At 39.9% G+C, this 16,532-nt stretch overlaps 1 pseudogene; it reads right to left on the minus strand.

The window, feature by feature from the left end:
- Positions 1-11,502: 11,502 nt before the first annotated feature.
- LOC117301738 lies at positions 11,503-16,386 on the minus strand (annotated as a pseudogene).
- Between the last annotated feature and the right edge of the window lie 146 nt (positions 16,387-16,532).

The raw sequence follows: 16,532 nt of genomic DNA on the forward strand, positions 1-16,532 counted from the left end.
GTGTGTAGCTATGCATGTACGTGTACCATCAACCTGTACCTACATGAGTGTGCTATGCCTGCAAAAAAGCTCTTATATTTCGGGAATTCCCCATGATATAATTTATAATGGGGTTTTCAAGATGGCTCTGCCTACCGTAAGAAAAGAATATGGCGAGCCAAAGTAGCCTTTATTAGCATTAGCAACGTCTTTAAAACAATTTAGAGATATCTCTAAAAGATTTAGAGATATCTCTAAATATTTAGAGATATCTCCAAAATGATTAAGAGATATCTCTAATTATTAAGAGATATCTCGAAATATTTAGAGATATCTCGAAATATTTAGAGATATCTCGAAATATTTAGAGATATCTCTTAATCATTTGAAATACAATTTGTTTTCTTAAGGTGATACACAGAACATAATTTGTTGTCAATGATTTAAAGATATCTTTAAATGGTTAAGAGATATCTCGATTTAGACTCGAATTCACTTAGACATATCTGTAAATGGTTTTAAGATATCTCTAAATCACTTAAAGATATCTCTAAATCATTTAGAGATATCTCTAAATCATTTAGAGATATCTTTAAATGAATTAGAGATATCTCTTACTCATTTAGAGATATCTCTAAATCGTTTAGAGATATCTCTAAATCGCTCCGGTTGAACTTGAATTATAATATATGCTACGGTGGTTGGGAAAGACACTGTGCTAACATGATTGTACGTTTTGTGACCCCCAGAACGCCGACGCCGGTTGAGTTTATGAGCTTTTCAAGGCCACCGTCATTCTGTGCATTCAGTGCGTATGACTCCTTACGTGTATACGCTCAACCGGAAACGATTTAGAGATATCTCTAAGTGATTTAGAGATATATCTAAATTAATAAGAGATATCTTTAAATAATTTAGAGATATCTCTATATTACTTACAGATATCTCTAAATGATTTAAAGATATCTCTAAATCATTTAGAGATATCTCTCAATCATTAGAGATATCTCTGAATCGGTTACAGTTTCGTTGAATCACAAAATACCATGCTCTGCACAATCAAGTAAAAAATGGAGTTGCAATGAGTGGCTTTCAATTTACCGTTGATGACAGTCAAGTATTGCATTTTAAGTCAATGCTGATGCCAATTACTTTCATATTGTAAGGTGTCACAATGTTGTCAATACAAACATCGTATTTTTAAGAAGCCCATGTTACCAACATTTTAATAACAGGTCAATGCAGTTGCCAAATAAAATATGGGGTACAGACATCTTTAAATGATTTAGAGATATACCTAAATCCTTTAGAGATATCTTTAAATGATTTAGATATATCTCTTAATCATTTAAAGATATCTTTAAATACATTGAAGACATCGTCGATGGCCGTTAAACAAAAATTAAAGACGTTGATAATGCTAATAAATGTTACTTTGGCTCGCCATAAAAGAATCGACGCTTGCGGAAGCAGGAAATTTTGCGCCACGTCAAGAATTTTCCCAAGATAGCAGCTAGACTTGTGGACAAGTCGTTAAATCGGCCCCACGCGCTGAGGAGACATACGCCTTTTGGCGACAGTTATTTTTTTTATACTTTTATGCTCTCCTTCCTGGGCACCCCACTGTTGTTTTACTTTGTTTTCTTAGATATTTTTAATGTTGTACATGTGCTTGTAAGTGTTATTGCCCGAATAAATATTATTATTATTATTATTAGATAGTGGTCTCGCGAGATCACTGCTCTCGCGCGAACTGATGGCTCCCCGATTTCGACTCCTTATTAACGACTTGTACCAAAGATACGCTGACAGCGGTACGTATTCATGTATTCAAGTACAAACGCAGTATACCTTCACTGTTGCCGCGGAGACAATCGTGCAGACGAGTCCATTTTTATAAGAGGGTAGAAATAGTTTCTAATACTGAAAAGCTTGAACCGGAGGGCATCTGTGAATCTTTTTTATTTTGATTTAACTGCTTTATTAGTTGATAAGGGCCTAACTTTACAAAGTCATTTTCAAATGCATTACTATTTATCTGTTTAATATCCGTGAGCTGCCTCATGCAAATAAATAATGCCCACGGTCAATGGTAATGGTCCAATGCAGTCCTTTAACCCGATGTGTTCTGCTCGGACTGTGTATAAATTAAACTTGCTATAAGTCCTCGGACAGTACGTTACGTCAAATTACCAATCAAAATGTGTTTTAAATATGACACCTGGACAAGTTGCAACATAAAATATAGTTTGTATTACTACCAGTCCCAAAATTCATTATTTTTTTACTGACAAATGTTTTTTTATTTTAAGTTTTCATCTAAAAAGCGATTTTGAAAACCATGGTCGACATGTGGAAGTTTGATATGTGAGTCTTGTGGACAAGTTTCACAGGGCAGTCGTGTGCGGATCGCAGGGATTCCGGAAAATTTTCAGTAACTCTTTTCAGATGTCGATGTATTTTAAAGGTATTATAGCTAATCATCGACATACACTCTACTTGCCCAAGATATTGCAAGACAAGGTTTCATATAGCAGCCGTACTTTTAATTTTTTTTTAAGCAACTGTAACCACGAAAAATACTTCTCACTTCCAGGCAATCATAACAATTGATATAAGGCTCAAATAGGGTAAAGACACCGTGAAATGCAAAAAAGGAACAGTGACTCAAATTGTAGTTTGCCTCAAACAAAAAACAAGAAACAAATTTATTGATAAATCGATCAACAAATGCAAACCAGTGGTTGAAATAAATAAATTAAATTGAGCAATAAACAATGAAAATACCTTCAGACTAATGGATATTGATGGTAGAAACTGTAAATAAAAAAAATGTGGAGTGTTTCCCTTGCACCTCCAGGTTGCTATATAAACATAGTGAGTAGTTGACCACGGATTTTGCAAAACCTGTTTATTACAAAACACTTTAAACAATTTACAAACTAGGTGAGTGCTAGAAGGGTAACAGCTCGATGGTCCGAAGGTTCAATAGTCTGAAGGTTCGATAGTCCAAATTGACAATAAGGTCCGATAGTCCGAATTGACAATAAGGTCAGATAGTCCGAATTTACAATAAGGTTTGATCGTCGATTCGGACTATCGGACCTTATTTGGACCAGTGAACCTTCGGATCAATGAACCTTCGGACTATCGTATCAAATGTACGGGTAAATGAAACCTACTTCAATTTGGGACTAATGAACCCCCTGTTATGGGAAATTTGTGCGTTCGGACAATCGAACCTTCGGACTATTGAACCTTTGAACTAACGGACCTTCGGGTGGACACCGCTAGAAGACCGTAAAGAAATGTAAACAGTGGTGGACAGGGGAAAACTAACTTGAATGAACATTTTAAATGGGTTTTCTACCTATGTTGCACAACCGCCTAGCTTTAATACATTATCAAACCCTCTCAGTCTGTGCTTTGGATATTTAAGTATTTGGATTGGAAAGAATAAATTTTAACTAAAATGAGCAAAATAATTTTTGGTAATTGCACAGTATAAATGTCATTCTTACATTTGGAACCATTCAGAATGCACCATCCACATCAGTCAAGAACTTTGGTGCATATTTTGATTGAATTGTCTATGACTGATCAAATAGACCTGCTTTCGATTTCACCAAACTCTTTCCAACTTGTGTTAATCTTACGACTTGAGTCGAGTCCCAGCCTTGCACCGTAACATGAAAACCCTAAGATTAACGTTTCGTGAAATCGGCTCCAGCTTTGCAAGTCTGTTCGATTTCATGTGTCACAGATTAGGAAGTATGTATCTGACGATGCATAACGTCATGTGATTCACAGCCATGTTCTTTCTCGGTTAGATTGTTGTAATGGGCTGCTTACAGAAATCCCACATGCATATTTTAAAAGAGACTTCACAGTTTGCAGAACTGGGCTGCTCGTGTTATATGTCGGTTAAATCGCCGTCGTGATGCCATGCTCCTTCTAAGATCGCTTCATTGGTTACCAATTAAACAGAGGATTGCAATTAAGATTATTTATTTGTATGAAAATTTCTTTATGAATCAGGCACCAGAGTAATTTAATGAGTGTCTTGAGTTGTATCAGTTTTTGCGTACAAATCTTCACTCCAATGCAGATCCATCTCAGCTAACTTTTCCCATGACTCGCAGTAAGGCAGGAGATCAAACTTTCACAGTTTTTACAGCAGCTAAGGGGTAGGGGTGGAATGAACTTCCCTCCTAAACGAGGAGTGTTTCCCTTGCACTGTCAGGCTGCCATGTGACCCTGTGGAGAAACGAAAGAAACACACAATGTTGACCTGAACTTATGTTGATTGTGTAATACTATCTGTAGTATGATAGGCTAATACTTATTGCAAGCAAATAAGTTAACGTAAATGTAAGAAAATTGTGTTGTTAAAATCACACATGAAGATACCATTTTTCACGTCAGGTACCTCTCTGTGCAGACGTCTTACGTGAGCATGAATTAAGCCCAAGGTGGTGACGTCACCTAACAACACAATGTTTTGACCTTCACGTTCACGTGTTTGCTGGCATAACATGCTGCTAATAAAACCTACCTAATACTTACGGGCTAAGTGAGGTTCGAGGCAACACCATCACAAATAAAGACTCTCATGTAATTTCAAATCTTATTTAAGTTTTAGTGTTTAAATTTGTTAAACATTTTGTTATTATGTTTTGTTATTGTTTCTTAAAAAACAACAGTTATGTTTAATTATAAAAACCAACAACAACAAAAACAGTGAATTTGGTACTTGTTGCATTGCTTGAGACTCTAAACAACAATGCAAAACAAGTAACCTAGTGTAGAACTAGAAGAAGTAGGGGCTCAATTTTAATAACCGGTGTGTGTCGGTGCAACTGCCACTGACAGTGCTTTTTGTGGAACCATGGAGGTAGAAACTACCTCCATGGTGGAACCAGTGAGTTATATGAATAATAACACATGTTTTGTTAAGTTTTACTTCAAAACAAAACTTGTTCTTTTAAGTAAGAAGCCCCAAACCAAGTTGCCGGTAACTCCATGGAGGTAGATTTGGATAACTTTCCGTATGGCGCCACCACTTTTTCACTCTTTTTTACAAAAAGAGATATATCAATCAGGTAAATTAGATACTATATTATTTTATATTATTTCGAATGAAAAAGTGGTGGCGCCATACGGAAACTTTTCCGTAGATTTTTGCAATATTATTTGTCAACGCAAATTTATTAGTAGTTTAAAAAACTAAACAGCAAGCTCACCTGTTTTGATTTCATGATGCCAACACAGTATGCACCAACCATCACCACTGCCTTGAGCAAGGCTACCGATTACATCGAATATTCGGCCGGTGCAAATCATTTGTTTACAAAAGTGTCATTGCCTTTCATCAATCAATACACGCTGTGTGCAGTGTGTTAGCATGCATATAAATGGCGGCTTCTTCTTCTTCTTCCTTGCGACCTGTCGTCGACGTGAGCGGATCTCTTGCATGTAGCATGCCTTGAGAAAACTGGCTTCTTGACAGCTGCTTCTATATCTTGTTCTTCAAGTTTATCAACCAAGTCAGACCAAGTTAAGACGAAGTTATTTATTTAATATGCACGTCAAAGTTCCCGATAAAAATCCGTACTCAAAAGTACAACCATACACACACGACGTCTAGTGTGTAGGCATAATAAATACACGCTGACAGGTTTGTTGATCGTTCATTCATACATGTGACTTCCCGAACCCATCCAATACAGGGTGTACTGTTTGATAGCATATACATGTTGAATATTCATTGATTTAACGACATCGACCAATCAGATGCGTCCGTACGATTTCGGCTGAAGTGCCCATGGGCTGTGCACAAACTGCTGTCAGCTTGTACAAGTCGTTAATGAGGAGTCGAAATCGGGGAGCCATCAGTTCGCGCGAGAGCAGTGATCTCGCGAGACCACTATCTCAGCGCGTGGGGCCGATTTAACGACTTGTCCACAAGTCTAGATAGCAGCTGGGATTTTGGCTTGTGCACCTGCGTGCTCCAAGTTTGCACTGGTGGGCCCATCAATTTCATGAGTGGCCGCTGCTTACCCTAAGCAAAGAATCGATGCTTGGGAAGCAGGGAATATTTGCTTACGTCAAGCGTATTTCACAGTTTAGCGGGGGATTTTGGTACTACGCGTACACAGTCTGCTGAAGTTCAGCGCTTGCCGTGCATTTATATATAGGGCCCAACTTTATGGCTCTACTTACCGTATAATTAGCAAGTGTTTGGCTTGCGCCTAGGGAATTCTTTGCTTATAAGGTTTTAAGATTTTGGCTGGTGTGCATGCCTACTTACTCCATGATACAAGGCATTCTACGCTTACAAAGCTAGCGCAGAAATTCAGCGCTTGCACGTTAGCGGAGAATGATGATCCTATAAGCGCAGAATTAGGCGGTTAAGCAAAGCCATGATGAAATTTAGACCAGAACACCAAGTGTAGAGATACAATTTCTTTTTATCTGGTTTATTCATCAGCAAACTGCCACGGATTTTATCTATGATTTCCATGATCTATGTAAGCCTCACCAGAGCAAGACCAGCTAAGTTTCAGCTGCATTATGATACACGTACAACAGCAGTTTGCTTGCATAGTATGGAAATATTGACTGCGCTGAGGGGCACAGTTAAATGGTCTATGTACTTTTTGTAGGACAAAGAACACAGGGTGCGTTCGTTTAGCTTCCCTGGGTCGACCCCAGTCTGCCCCGGTACGTTCGAATAGCTTTGACGGGGCTCACCCGGGTCAGCCCGGAGTGGGTCACTTGGGGTGACCTGAAGAGCATGCCGTCACCACGAGAGGGCGCGTGTGATCGTTCGATTAGCTCTTGTCAGATGCTCATCACCGGAGTGAGCACTGTGGGGTCGCCCAGGGAAGCCAGACGAACTCACCCACAGTATGTCCACAGATTTACATTAAACTTACACAGTTTGAAGATAATGATAGTAGAAAGCTTCCCTGAAAATATTACTTGCTGAGGTGATGTAGTTTTTGAGAAATGAGTAAAACAATATCATGAAAATAATTTTTCGTCTCAGTGATCATGAGATGAAAATTATTTAAGCATGTAAAAACATATTTTCATGACATTGTTTTACTAATTTCTCAAAAACTACAGCACCTCAGCAACTTGTATTTTAAGTACGCTTTCTACTATCATTATCTTCAAACGGTGTAAGTTTAATGTAATTAATCTGTGGACATCGTGTTTTGTGTTACAAAAAGTACCCAAATCCTTTATAACAGGCTCAAGGGGGTTGTTCTAAAAAAAACCTCGACCCACGACCCCCTCGACCGCTCGACTTTATTGCTACAGTTCACAACCTCAGCAAATCACGCACATAATTATTTGTATGCTGACGTCAACTACACCATGCCTTGCACATCTAAACACAGCATACGAGACAAACCATACACACGTGGTATGCACGAAGCGAACTGCGCGTGATTGGCTGCTGAGATCAGTCCTGTGGCAATTGTGATGTACATGTACAGATAAAAAACCGCGGCATTTTCACGCGTATCTCTTGGCCGATCCGAGCCTGTGTGGTGGTTTCAGTCTTCCGCCGTGTTCAGTTTTCCGGGTGACGTAGTCGGACATATCAGCACGTTGTTCGAACGATTTTAGCTTTCCGGCGTGTTCAGTTTTCCGGGTGACCTGTCAGATACCGCCGCGAGTACCCTGGCGAGTACTGTAGTTCTCTCAGCAGTGACCCCCAAATTGTTTATACTACGACTCTTTTCTGTGTAGTCACATAATCTCTTGCCCCATCTTTACATGTATTCATGGGTACAACTTTAGGCAGGTCACACTCTGCTTGCATAAAAAACAACTCATACGATCCACGTGTTTGCCGCTAGTTGTACTCGACTCGTGGACGCCGCCATGACAGCTACCGGAGGTAATTGATGACTCAATACGGCATTAAAAATGGACTACTTTCGCTTGCTGTGCGCAGGCATCGCATAACGTAATGCTACCGTATTTGGTCATTCGGAAAACTGAACACAGCGGAAAGTTGAAACCGCCACACCTGAATAAGATTATTATCCCAACTGGGAACCTGCGTTTACCTTCTGAATCCCTCAAGATTTCCTTCCCCCAAGATTAAAAAACTTTCACTGTGAATAACACAGGACCCACCAGTTATCTGTTTGGCAGAAAATACTGTATAAAATTTCTTTACTATCCAAAAATTTAGTTGGGCACAAGCCACAAGTCTACAACATTTCAAATTTAATAAAAAATTGGCTGGTAACCAGTTTCTGCTGAGCAATAGTTAGTATTTTGTGCTAAGCAAATTGTTGTGCCAATACAGGCTTCATGAAATTGGGCCCTGGCACGTCGGGAGCATAACCCCACGATCGCATTTAAAACTGCATCATGGCAATGCAGTATCTGGATTTGGATATTATACATAGAAAGGTTTGTGGTGTTACCGCAAACATCGTATTTCCACCATGCAAAGTTTCAAATCCTACTGATCTGAATGTTATTATAGTCCGATAAAAACGTATACCCGGCCCACACACACATGCAGAGTCATATAGCAAAAGTCATGCAACGCACTTACTGCATGCACAGTACACTGCATGCACAGTACACTGCATGCACAGTACACTGCATGCACAGTACACTGCATGCACAGTACACTGCATGCACAGTACACTGCATGCACAGTACACTGCATGCACAGTACACTGCATGCACAGTACACTGCATGCACAGTACACTGCATGCACAGTACACTGCATGCACAGTACACTGCATGCACAGTACACTGCATGCACAGTACACTGCATGCACAGTACACTGCATGCACAGTACACTGCATGCACAGTACACTGCATGCACAGTACACTGCATGCACAGTACACTGCATGCACAGTACACTGCATGCACAGTACACTGCATGCACAGTACACTGCATGCACAGTACACTGCATGCACAGTACACTGCATGCACAGTACACTGCATGCACAGTACACTGCATGCACAGTACACTGCATGCACAGTACACTGCATGCACAGTACACTGCATGCACAGTACACTGCATGCACAGTACACTGCATGCACAGTACACTGCAAGCACAGTACACTGCAAGCACAGTACACTGCATGCACAGTACACTGCATGCACAGTACACTGCATGCACAGTACACTGCATGCACAGTACACTGCATGCACAGTACACTGCATGCACAGTACACTGCAAGCACAGTACACTGCAAGCACAGTACACTGCATGCACAGTACACTGCATGCACAGTACACTGCATGCACAGTACACTGCATGCACAGTACACTGCATGCACAGTACACTGCATGCACAGTACACTGCATGCACAGTACACTGCATGCACAGTACACTGCATGCACAGTACACTGCATGCACAGTACACTGCATGCACAGTACACTGCATGCACAGTACACTGCATGCACAGTACACTGCATGCACAGCACCGATTAATATTCATGAGCCAACCGCAACGCAGCCTCTGATTGGCTCCACCGGAAAGTCGGGGGAGATTTGCCGAAAAACAATAAACAAGTTAAGACCCGTCGTTGCAAATTTCCAAGACCTTGGTGGAGATCTAAATCAGAGAAACAGAACGCCCGCTAGCGTTCGTTCATTACAAGAGTGTACAGTTTTTGCCGTGCATAGATCGGACCGTGGTTGTGTGTGACCGCGCAACACCAATGGTCTTGGAACCAAGACTAGCCCCAACCATGCACTGTAGCATGCAAACCTTAAGATTAATCCTAACTTAGGACGAGTTACTCGTCTTAACTCGAGATAAGGCGAGTCCTAACTCTTTGTGAAATCGACGGCAGCTCTCACAATCAATGTGGTGTTATGACTCAATTTATTTGTTTAACGTTTTTAATTTCCAGTTCAGAGCTCACCCATAACACCTAGTGCCATCCAAGTCAGTGCATTTGCTCCTCATAAATTATCATATTGCTAATCCATATACATTAGGCAGTCATTAGTGTACAGTACAAAAAATGTTCAGTTCAAATATGATCAAAGTAAAGTGTTAAAGAGTACCTCTACATTTCTCTGTTAATTCATATCTTTGTGATGGTGCACCTATAGAAGCAATGTTTGAATATAGGATTTGAGGCATTGCATGGTGAGCTATCAATTTATATTTGGTTTGCGGTAACACTACTTGCCAGGTAAATTTTGTTCTTTAGAGAACTGTCTTGCTTTATAATCTACTACTGCGGAGTCGATTTTCGTGGTAGTAGAATATAAAGCAACACATTTCTCTAAGGAACAAAAACTTCCTGGCAAGTAGACACAACACACATGGTGTTACCGCAAACCAAACTGTATGAATAATTCAACACAATCTTTAAATTTCGAAAATAAATTTACGAATGCATCAAACTTTTTACAGAGAAGTACCGGGTAGTACATGTAGATCAAATACTCTGCAAAGAAGGTTCGCTCTTGTTATCAGACACTGCTTTGATATGTCAGTCAGGCTTGGAATTTCATATTTCAGGTTGAAATGCCATTTTCCTCTCTGGAAAGGGCATTTAATAATAATAATAGTTTATATAGCACTTACTGCACTAAGCTAATCAATCACAAGAACCATCTATGCCCGCAGCCCTCACAGGTACCCATTTACACCTGGGCCCAATTTCATAGAGCTGCTAAGCACAAAAATTTGCTTAGCAAGAAATTTTTGCCTTGATAAATACGGGATTACCAACATAATTTTCACGTGATTTTCAGGATATGCAAACGACAGCTGAATACCAGTAACAAGCAATGTGTAACAAATGGAAATTAGGTTGGTAATCCTGTTTTTATCAAGTGAAATAGGTAAATTTTGAAATGATTTTGGGGTTGAACAAAGAATTGACTAGAGTGGGATTCAAACCAACAACCTCCGGATTAACGTGCCGGCGCTCTACCAACTGAGCTATCTAGCCCTATATTGGCGGTGTCCCTATTTTGTCAATTATCTTTGGTCGGGGTGCCAGTCAGAAGCCATACAACCGTTAACTGCCGTGTAGCCAGGGATCACACCCAAATTACGATACAACCTGAGAAGCGGCAGCCAGGGGATCACCTTAAGGGGATGCGACTTTTTGTTTCAGATATCAATATAAACCACAAGGAAAACTGACTAGGTAAATTTTGAAATGAGTTTGGGGTTGAACAAAGAATTTACTAGAGTGGGATTCGAACAAACGACCTCCGGATTAAAAACGTTGTATTTTGTCTTTTTAAACCGTTTTCTTCGGAAACCCTCTGTATTGTAATGTTGTATTTTGGAAATTGCTTTTTACCTTTGTATCTAGCGCTTCGAGGCCTTTTTTGGCAATTTGGCGCTTTATAAATATCTTTTTATTATTATTATATTATTATTATTTTTGATATTCCAGATGTACAAATACAGTTTTAAGTGCTGAGATACAACTGTTTATGTATGGACCCTCTACCATGCAAGAGGCAAAATTTTTACTAAATCAAGATCCTGCGTCTATCCTGACACAAGAACTTTCCGAGTTGGCGACTGTAAATTTGTTTGAAGTTGAGAGGAGCTGGCAACGGCAGTTTTTGTGTGGCTGAAGAGCATTGATTCCTCCATCAACCCATGAAATGCTTCATCCTTTTCCTCTTTCTTGATATCTACCAGGTATTGGTAGGCATTGTTCAAACTTATTGTTTCTTGTTCTTCCACAGAGAGCAGTCTCTTCAAACTTTTGTCTTGGTAATGTTGATCGAGACAAGTCTTAGCATCTTCAAGTGACACAAGAACTTTCCGAGTTGGCGACTGCAAATTTGTTTGAAGTTGAGAGGAGCTGGCAACGGCAGTTTTTGTGTGGCTGAAGAGCGGTACTTCCTTCATCAACTCCTCCCAAGCACAAAAGTTAGACTCAATGATCATGGTGGTCAAACTACAAGGGTGGCGATCTTTTGACTTCCTTGCATCTACCAGGGCTTCCTTAAAGTCATCCAAACATGATTCACTGAAGATGTTGTGTATCGAACTTGGAAACGGTGTACACGTTGACAAGACGTAACTGCAGAGAAGCCTGCAGAGTCGACCGTTACCGTCTCCAAATGGATGCAAGTCGAGCATCTCAAATATGAACCAGCTGCAGGTTTTGAATAATTTCTCGAGTTTCTTTTCGTCGTCGGACTCACTCTGAGTGTCTTGGTAGAGAGAGTTAAACTTATCCAGACATGAGACAACAGCAAGATGCATGTCTTCCGGTTTTGGATACTCGTAGATTTCACCATTAAACTCAGTTATGCGCCGTTTGTTACTGTAAACCCCTGGTTTTGTAGTATGTTGTGGGAGTATACACCTTCAAGAAGTATTTGGTTTGTTTCTCGTAGCATTGATTCCTCCATCAACCCATGAAATGCTTCATCCTTTTCCTCTTTCTTGATATCTACCAGGTATTGGTAGGCATTGTTCAAACTTATTGTTTCTTGTTCTTCCACAGAGAGCAGTCTCTTCAAACTTTTTTCTTGGTAATGTTGATCGAGACAAGTCTTAGCATCTTCAAGTGACACAAGAACTTTCCGAGTTGGCGACTGTAAATTTGTTTGAAGTTGAGAGGAGCTGGCAACGGCAGTTTTTGTGTGGCTGAAGAGCGGTACTTCCTTCATCAACTCCTCCCAAGCACAAAAGTTAGACTCAATGATCAGGGTGGTCAAACTACAAGGGTGGCGATCTTTTGACTTCCTTGCATCTACCAGGGCTTCCTTAAAGTCATCCAAACATGATTCACTGAAGATGTTGTGTATCGAACTTGGAAACGGTGTACACGTTGACAAGACGTAACTGCAGAGAAGCCTGCAGAGTCGACCGTTACCGTCTCCAAATGGATGCAAGTCGAGCATCTCAAATATGAACCAGCTGCAGGTTTTGAATAATTTCTCGAGTTTCTTTTCGTCGTCGGACTCACTCTGAGCGTCTTGGTAGAGAGAGTTAAACTTATCCAGACATGAGACAACAGCAAGATGCATGTCTTCCGGTTTTGGATACTCGTAGATTTCACCATTAAACTCAGTTATGCGCCGTTTGTTACTGTAAACCCCTGGTTTTGTAGTATGTTGTGGGAGATGTACACCTTCAAGAAGTATTTGGTTTGTTTCTCGTAGCATTGATTCCTCCATCAACCCATGAAATGCTTCATCCTTTTCCTCTTTCTTGATATCTACCAGGTATTGGTAGGCATTGTTCAAACTTATTGTTTCTTGTTCTTCCACAGAGAGCAGTCTCTTCAAACTTTTGTCTTGGTAATGTTGATCGAGACAAGTCTTAGCATCTTCAAGTGTTTTACACCCATGGCCTTCTTCCACACAGCAGTGATGAATGAACTTGTAGAGGAAATTTCTCTCAATATCCCTGTAAAAAACAAAACAAAAAACAGTTAAAAGAGTGAAACTTGGAGTGTTGCTAACTGTTCTAAAGAAGTGTGGGTTGTTGTATTTTATTTGTAATTTACAAATAAAATACAACCCACACTTCTTTCGAAACAGTTGTTACAAATAAAATACAACAACCCACACTTCTTTCGAAACAGTTGGCAACACTCCAAGTTTAAGTTCCCATACAGGTGATGCACTGCAGTCCTGATGTGATGGCAAAACCCATCATATTTGGGCCAACTACCATAGAGTAGTGCAGGGCGTGAACTAAAGTTGAAATTAACACTGGACTTAGGCAAGTGACCTTAGCATTGGAAAACTATATGACCAGACAAGTCCAGCAGTCTTGTGTTTGTGTTCAAATGTTGACTTTCAGTCTTATAAGTTCAGGCCTGATACTTCATGGAGGCAACGAAGGCGATTGCCTCCGTGTCCCCTGGTCATTGCCTTGATGCTATTGAAATGCTCTTCCAGTACAAATTTGCAATTTCATCATACGGTGCCCTTTACCAAGAAAAAAATGCCTTGGTGCCCTTGCCTTTTCAAAAAAAGAAGCATACAGCCCTGTAAGTTGTTAACTTTGAAGAATACTTTCAATGAAAATAAAAAATGAGACAAGTATTCTGGTTATTTGCTTTTAATAAATACAGCTAGTTTCTTCTTCTCATTTCAAACTCTTCTTGTAAAACAAAATTCTGGTACAGTATCTATATGGAAAGGTTTGCGGAAACACCATGTAATGAATATCTCTAAATGAGTTGGGGTGGTTCTGAAAAGAACCGTTGGTTTCAACTCGACGTTTCGATCAGTATGCTCTGATCGTCTTCTGGGGTCATTACACGGTGTTACCGCAAACCTTTCCATATCGTATTTCCTCCATGCAAAGTTTCAAATCCTAAGTATCTATTTTGTTGAGCTACTTTATTTGTTATGACACAAGCCCTGCAGGGCCCAATTTCATGGCTCTGCTCACCGTAAGCACAAAATCGGCGCTTACGGAAGCAGGGAATTCTGTGCATAAACCAAGCGTATTTCATGGGTTAGTGGCGTATTTGGGCTTCTGCGCGTGGGTACTCCACGTTACTAGGCATTCCACGCTTACAAGGCTAGTGCAGAAATTCGGTGCTTGCACGTGGGATCGTGATCGTAAGTGCAGAATTCGGCGGTAAGCAGAGCCATGAAATTGGGCCCAGGTGGCTTTACCACAAAATTATTACAGGCCTAGACCAGGAGCCGATTTCACAATGAGCTAAGATTGATCTTCACTGCAAATCAATAGTATTTGCTTTAGTGTGATGTCACAATACAGATCACTATGGTGGTGCTGACAATTTCTTTAACGATGGATGTTATTTCTCAGAGAAATCGAGCCCAAGTCCTTGCTCTATGCCTAGACCCAATTGCTGTGGCGCTGTACAGTCTGTAGGGCCTACTACTTAAAAAACAAATTGTAGTTCTCGGATGTACTGCGAATGACAAATTTCGAAAAAAGGAGTACAGCACCCTTAGACCCAGTAACTAGGGCGTTGTATTCCTTTTTCGAAATTTTGACATTATCTGTCCTACTAGCATGACAGATAATGTCAACATTTGGAAAAAGGAATACAGTTACTGGGTCTAACACTAACAGCGCCTTAGTTACTGGTTCTCTCTTCTAGAACTATGACAGGCCTGATACTTCACGGAGGCAATGAAGGCGAATGCCTCCGTTGCCCCTTGTCATTGCCTTGGTGCCCTTGAAATGCTCCAGTAGAAATTTACTATTTCATCATAGGGTGCCCTTTGCCAAAGAGAAAATGCCTTGGTGCCCTTGCCCTTTCAAAAACGAAGCATACAGTCCTGCTATGATATGAGATACGATATATCGTCTTTCACGGGTGATAGCGGAAATAATCTCACAGTTCTAGGACCGAGTAGGCCTATTCACAGACAGCCCTGTAACTAAGTGTTAACCATGGATGAATAAACTAATTTATTCCTCCATGGTGTAATCGTAGCTGTAATATTACTATTGTTTGAGTTTATATTGAATTCTCAAATGTTAGAAATAGAAGCCGAGTAATATAAATCAGGCCTTTACTATTTATTTTTATATTTTATATATAATTTATTAATTTTTGTTGTAATAACATACTAATAATAATATTAACTATTCAACGACATGTCATCACTCATGACTCATTGTAACTTCTTCCTTTGAACTTTACTTTGTGTGTAGTGATGTGATTCACTGATTTTGTTCGAAAATAATTTGTAAACATACTATTTGGGTAATTTAATAGGGCCTAATTAATAATAAATGGGCCTACTTTACACACGTTACAGTATCACTTGTTTATTTATAAAACAGTACAGTGAAATTTATGGTTATTACAAATAATATTACAATGAATTTTTTTAGGGGGAAATTTTTCAAAATTTAAAATACTACAATGCTCAAGTTTTTCATGCCAAAATAACATAAAAATCCTCTTTAGAATAAGTTTTAATATCATGAGAACGTTCTTCATCTTTCAATTACAATTCAACAAACCCCATATTGAAAAACATAGGCCTACATGTTTGTTCACGTTTACCCGTGAGTACCAGCGCAGCACCTATACAACAATAAATCGCTATAAATCACGGCCTGGAGAGGTTTATCCGCTCTATATAACCGATTCGCCCCAAAGGAAGTTAACCAAACGAAATGGGGCGACAGGGAGATTTGCAGAAGTGGTAGTCAACTGCGGAGGCTTTGGAACCCCAACTAAGATTAGAATGAACAAACAATTTTTACCAACCTGATGACATTGTCGTCCAATTCCACGCTTATATTTCTCCATTCCTTTTGATATTTGGCGATTTTCCTGACCATGTCTTTGACACATGGGACATCTTTTTTCCCAGTTCTCCATTTGGGACATTCAGTTGGTTTGAAATCAATCAAATCTGAAACGAAAGATCGAAACAACGGCGCCATTTTCAACGTCTCATTAATTTGAAAATGGATATTTCCAAATTTGTAAGCGCTTATTGAAAATTTGCGCGCGCAATTTTTGGTTACAGTAGTCTGCCCTTACAAAATACAAAATTGCGCGGCTGGTGGGACTAACGGCCGGCCGTGTCCGAATCGGACACGGCCTA

The sequence above is a fragment of the Asterias rubens genome, chromosome 17 (assembly GCF_902459465.1).
Source record: "Asterias rubens chromosome 17, eAstRub1.3, whole genome shotgun sequence".
NCBI classification, from domain to species: domain Eukaryota; kingdom Metazoa; phylum Echinodermata; class Asteroidea; order Forcipulatida; family Asteriidae; genus Asterias; species Asterias rubens.